Below are 6,857 nucleotides of genomic sequence, written 5' to 3'. Positions count from 1 at the left end.
CATCTGTTACCCGATCCTGTGCATGAATCTTACATCCCTTCCTTTTGTCGCCAACATTGCTCTAGTTGAACAATTTGAAGCAGATTACTGTGATTTATACCATTTTTATGCTTGTTATTCCAAGACTTGTAATTCTTGAAAAAAAAGAACTAGCATTTCCCGTCAGTATTACCTCTGTTCTAATAGTCTGAACAATTTAAACACACAAATGTATGCTTTCCTCAAAAACAGAATTGGAACTCCATTAAATAAGAAGAATGGCGCCTTAATGCAACACAGAATAATCGTATATTGTTATGAAAATCTCAACAAAAGAGACGTGATGAAAACTAAACGGCTTGCAGCCATTCTGCTCTCTGTATGATGTTTTTTAAATGTTTTTCAGAGGAGAGCTGAGTAAATGCCCCAGGGCTACTGCAGCCGCTGCAGCAGTTAACTGAGTTACGTGTGTATGTGTAGTTTTGGTGTACTTTTACACTGAGGATAAACTGCCATTAAACAAAACAGAAGAAGAATAAAAAAAAACATTTACACGTGTGTGGTACAAGAGCAAAAGAGAATGAACTGTCCTGATTTGAAACTTTTCTTTTTATTTTTCCAACATGAAAATAAACTTTTACATTATTGTGTTTAGCATCTTAAGAGATAAGATATTTTAACTTGTAAGTGGCATAAAATGCTTTAAGCGGAAATAGACGCATTCCGTGCATGTGAAGTACCAGTTAGGTTGCTGGTACAGACCCTGTAGTGACAGTGAGTATGCTAGATGCAGATGTACAAGTTGATGCTAGCATGCAAAATGCAGATTTGGGGATTCTAAGAGTAGCAGCATTTTGCTAAGCTCAGTAGGAATTTGCTGGAAAGTTTTGGAATGGAATGGATTTCACCCCCCCCAAAAATGGGACCGTGCTGGAAGGGGTCTCAGCTCCATCACGGAATAGGTCAAATGCAGGAACATAGTTTAGCAAACTTCTGTGACAACTAACACAAGTTTGCCCTAAACACTTTAGATTAGGCCTAATTTAAAAAAATACAGTCTGAAAGTGCTGAAAAAGCAGAAAATTCCTGGCGCTGCGGGAGGCGGCTGCCTTTTCAGCACTTAATTTCCCCAAGGGTGCCATCCCAAAGGGATTAATAAAGCAAGTCTAAGTCATTTGATATATTGGCCTGAGAGATACTGACACATCTTTATGTTCTTGTGGATAAACAAACGGTTGAAACATTTCAATAGTACTCTATGAAGCTAAATGCCCAGAATTCCCTCAGTTCTTTAAAGCTAATTAATCAAATGCTAAGCAGATGAGACAATTGCTGCCATCAAGTCAATGCGTGATCCCTCCTCCAGGATGAGAATTGAGCCAGTGTCTCTCTCTGCTGGCCGTTGGCCAACAATCTCCCCTCGCACCGTGGCCTTGGCTTTGGGTGTGTCTCCAGTCGCACGGGACGACACAGAATAGACTATTGTTGCTCACACAAGACAGACAGGCAGGGGAAGAAGGAGTGGTGGTAGCTGTGGCGGTGCTGGCGGTGCTTGAGAGGAGGAAAAACGTTTTTAACAGGCTACTAATAAGGACATGGACTATATGGTCACTGAAATGAATTGGATCAATAGTCCATTTTGGCAAGTCCAGGTCAAGTGGGAAGTTTTATACATAATTCTTGAAGTCTCAAGTTTTTGGTGACAAATCTGATAGTAAAAGTTTGACACAAGTTTTCTTACATGTCATAAACCCTTATCAGCTTCTTTTTTCATTGTCCTCTCAGTCTCTCTATGATTTCTTTCTCTCGTTTCTTTACTCCAACCCTTGTAACTCCTGGCCAGTGACCTTGAGAACATAGCTGTGCATCAGGAGTGCCAAACTCATTTTGGTCCAGGGGCCGCATTCAACCCGTCTGATGTTAAGCAGACCAGACCAATAATATAAAAGTGAAATAGCCTATGCTCAGCTTGTGATCTGTAGCTTTGTTTTGTATTTGTTTTTTTTATTTTTCAGTTGGAAAAATGCCTCAAACAACCTAATAGCCAGATCATTATTATCTTTTTGATGACTTTTTGGTAATTATGGTGTCAAACCTGATCATTTTTATAGCAGCTTAACATCAACGAGGCTGGCTGGGAACCTAACTGGAAATGTGAACGGCGGCTCATTTGACCGCAGTTGGAAAGGATTGTAAATCAATGAAAGAGCATTTTGATGTTAGCTTTGATTATTTTATCAAGAGAAACCAATGATTGAATGTATTGATCACAGTCAATAAACATTGGAGAATTAGCTAAAAGAGTCTTTTGAAGTAATGAAGATCTTCACTTCTTTATCCGGCTCAGAACCATACGGCTGGACATGATCGATATTGCACGACATTTTTATGTAGCAGCGGTGAAGATTTACGCTAGTGAGACACAGCTAATTGGGGGGTACTCAGCTCAGCCCCAAAAGCCACGCCCACCCAGAGGAGATTTTGGAAAATGAGGCTTCAGATCAACATGAAAAATTGATTTTTAAGACATTTGGGTTGTGGGATTTTAGTTAAAAATGTATAATTATAATTAAAACACCACTGGGAACATTTTTTTAAATGAAAGAAATAGCCATAGTGTGACTTTAAACAACCATGACTCGAAGTTTGCTTTTTTTTTCCATCATCCTTTTTTTTTTCATCATGACTTGGCTGGATTAAACCATCTGGTGGGCCGGATGCGGCCCGCGGGCCGTATGTTTGACATCCCTGATTTACACGCTACACGTCAGCTATGTTAGAAGTGTTAGCCACGTTAGCATATTTACAATATGTGTAACTCCCAACCTTGTTTGCAACATGTAAAAAAAGACTGATACAGCTAAAACAAACATTACTGTGTCCACGCTACCTCCCAAATTTGTTAGTAACACAAAAACAGTCTGACAATGCCACACATTTGCCACGTTAGCGTATTCACAATGACACCCAACCAAACATTTAGACAGAGCTCTGTGTTCCTCTTGAAATCGCTTCAACATCAATAAACACAACCAGGGTTAATCCATAGAAAAGGCGCTTCACATTATAATGTGCACCGTCACTTTAGGAAAAACAATAAAGTTATCGAGTGTCTTATAATGCGGAAAATGTGGTATTAAAGCAAGGGATTTTATTGGTTGTGAAATACATTTCTGAACCAATTTTATAATGAGTATTTTTTCACTTTTTACTTAAATCCAGTTTTGTAGCTTTAAATTGGGATTTACAGGCATGGAAATTCAAAAGAACTGATTATTGCAGCATTCCAGTAAAAGTGAAAACCCAGCAGTTTGAAGAGGAACTGTGCCGGCAAAACTGGTCTCCAAAGTAAGATTCTGTTTGCACTGAGGATGCCTGTTATTTGGTCTAAGTATGCGCTACGAAACAATAATGCATATTGTCTGGCCGACACATAGTTTAAATATATGTATCAATTCAGTATCAAAAATCCGCCGAAAAGCTCAAAGGAATTTTTTTGTCTCCTCTGAATACAGATGAGTGTTTTCCTCCCCATCAGCAAACAGTCATTAGCACTCGCAGGGCTCCAGCTGTCTGTCTCTTTGGGTGAGATGAAATTACAGACTCATCCAGCTCTCTGATTGCACATCTACAGATGGCTTTAACAGGCCTTGAATTGCTGAGTAACCTTGAGGACTCTGTGGTTGCCATCAATAGAGTCAGCTTTAGTTTTTCAAGAAACTTCTTTTAGATGTTGGCAACAGCTTTGTTTATCCCCCAGGAGGTTTGCATTGCTGTGCAGCTTTGGAGAATATTTTCCAAAAGAAGAAATTAGGAACAGGGCAGAGGTTAGATCTACTGGCCCAAAGACGGGCTGCACGCCCAAAGTGGTTTGTCTGTAAAGAACTTTATTACAAAAACAGACATTTACATCTTCAACGGAACCATTAAAATCTGGAAAATAGTTGTACTAAATCGACCTTTTCACCAAAATGGCTTCAAATGTCAAAGAAAGAGCCAAAAGTTGAAGTGATGTGACTTCACTCCTAAATGACCACTGTGTGGGCCATCACGCATACCAGTTCAACAAAGCAGCTTCAACGCCAAAGGTCACTTTTCAAAAATGACTTAATCCATGACTCAGCGTCTGAAGGGAAGTGGACAAAGTTCCTTTAATTTCACACTATCTGCATTCCAACCCTCTTATTATAACCTTTTGCTGTTTTCTGCTTTCTAATGTCTTGACCTTTTTTGTTTTGTTGAAGGCTTTTCCATAGAAGGAGGTGCTCCATGATAGAAAGAATATTGTGTAAGGTCTGTGACATTTGGCAGTGGGCTGTGACCAGCGTCGGTCTTTTTCATCATTGAAGAATCACTCAGACGGTTGTACAGACAGACCTTTGAGGTCGGCGCTCTTTACTACCTGAAATGGGTACAGAGATTGGGATCTTAAAAGTTTTCCATCTTCTATTGCCTTACTTGCAAAATTAACTCATATTTCATAAAAAAAATGTATTCTTTAGTGTGCCAAAGGTAATATATATTATCTTATATATGGATCTAGTTTACTCTGAAAACTCTCTTTTCTTTTTATGGCTTCTTAAAAGAACCTCTTTTGCACTATCTATTTATTTTTCCCCAACATGAAAGACGTAAAGCTTTGGCAAAAATTATTATTATTATTATTATCATTATTTTTGTAAATAGGACTTGATTTTCTTCTAAGTGAATACGAATACATATTTTGGCCCTTAATTAGCTCGTTGGCCTCATTGCTTTAGGCCAAAATTAGATTTTCTTTTAGATTTTTAAAAAATTAGTCTCAGTCTGATCAATGGCAAGTTGCTGTCAAGCATTCCCAGACCATGACACTACCACTACTGTGTCTGACTGTAGGTACAACTTTTTATATTTTAAATCCTATTTGTATTTTTCAGGCAAAAAAAAATACACATCTTGGAAAGTTCTATTATGATGCTGTTCTTTTGTAAAATATCTAGCCTATCTAACCTCATTCACAATAATACAAACGTCCAGAACAGATTAGTTGAGTCTTAAGGGTTTCCACTAGATTTTTTTAATCATTTTTTTTAATTAATTCAGATTGTGAGTTTTGATTAAAGCATTTTTCTTTTCAGATTTGCATTTTTCTAAATAAAAAAAATCCTTATTTTGTTGAAAACATAAATAAAAATGAAGTGAAATCAAAATCCACATTGCTTTAATGCTTTAATTTTGAATTTAATGTTATTGTTGATGCTGTTTGTATACAGTATTAAAATATAAAAATAAAGGATATTTGGGGAATTTTTATGTTTGAGTTTGAACTTACTAATTTTTCCTCAGTTGGATACAAATGTAAAAACAGTTTACAAAGACTTGTATTTGAATGGATTGCTTCAGCGTTTCACTGTAGACCAAACACCACAGACATTATAATCTCATCTCAGGGTGAGATTGTAAATTCGTTGTTCTGCAACATGGACATTTCTTTTAGCCAAACTGCTGCATAACCAGACCTGAATGTTACGCGTTTGCTTTCGCATCAGGAGTTGTTTTGTCTCTTGTGTGAACACGAGAACATGTCCTTGAAATTGGCACCTGACCAGAGCTCCGCTGATGAGCCTCCAGCCCCGTCTGCAGCTGCATCATTCCATGGGAAACTTGACGTCAAAGATGTTCACCTTCCAAAATAAGTAACCTTTTCCCATCTGTCCACTCAGGTCGGCAATTTCATACTTCAGTGGTATTTCCGGATGGCTCCCGCATTTGCAAAATAAAGGCCATCGGAGTAATCATTATAATGTTGAACAATAATAACTGGAGGAACTGAATGAAAGCCTGGAGAGGCTTGTTGACCTTTCAGAGCTAAACTGGTCCTGGCTTCTGTCTGTGCACTGCTGAGCCCATTGTGTTGCCAGACCTTATCATTGTGTTGCAGCTTCCTTTCCCCGCTGCGTGTGTGTAAATGCGTGATGGGGAGTGCATGACACAGTGTATATGCTTGAATGTGTCGTCGTGTATCCAGCGTGTGTCTGTTTGAGCTGCCTGAGCCAATAAACTGTTGAGGTGCAAAGCATGTGTCCCGTTTCACACTTTCACAGGTTTGAACACTTCACCTGTACTCTTAGGCTTTTAATTCATTCCTATTTGTAGTTTAAAGGGCCTATACTATGCTTTTCTTAAGCCTTTCAAAGTAAACTTTTCCATATACTGTAAATAATCATATGTTACTCTTGGCACACTATTAAATATGAGTTATTTTTATGAGTTTTTGTCCTATCCAGAAGTAAGACGCTGAGATCTTTGAGGTGCCGCCTTTTGATCCTTGCGGGTGCCGCCCATTTCTTGGTGTCATCCTAGAACCAGCCTTGCCATCTTGTCTGAGTTTTCCCCTCGAAAACACAAAATTTTGCAAACATGGATGGCTGTGCAACTATCTGTCTTTAGTAGCTCCGGCTATCGCTACGCTGGTTGTAGTGATGGCTGAGGCTCACGGCTAAGCACCTTTAGCTAAGTGGAGAAGACAGCTGCAAAGCATCGGTTTTGGCTGAGCAGCACAAATAGTTGCTAAGTACCGTTAGCTGAGCACCACTAGCTGAGCGGCAAAGCTAGTTGCTTAGCACTGCTAGCTGAGCACAGAAGCTAGAAGCTGAGCACCGCTAGCTGAGCACTGCTAGCTGAGCGGGGAAGCTAGCAGCTGAGTACCGCTAGCTGAGCAGCACAAATAGTTGCTAAGTACCGTTAGCTGAGCACCACTAGCTTATCGGCAAAGCTAGTTGCTTAGCACTGCTAGCTGAGCACAGAAGCTAGCTGCTGAGCACTGCTAGCTGAGCGGGGAAGCTAGTGCCTGAACACCGTTAGCTGAGCGGAGAAAGTGTGTCTATTTTAGTCTTCGG

This window comes from Oryzias melastigma, linkage group LG8, assembly GCF_002922805.2.
Source record: "Oryzias melastigma strain HK-1 linkage group LG8, ASM292280v2, whole genome shotgun sequence".
In the NCBI taxonomy this organism is placed as follows: Eukaryota; Metazoa; Chordata; class Actinopteri; order Beloniformes; family Adrianichthyidae; genus Oryzias; species Oryzias melastigma.
This window is presented reverse-complemented; position numbering follows the sequence as displayed.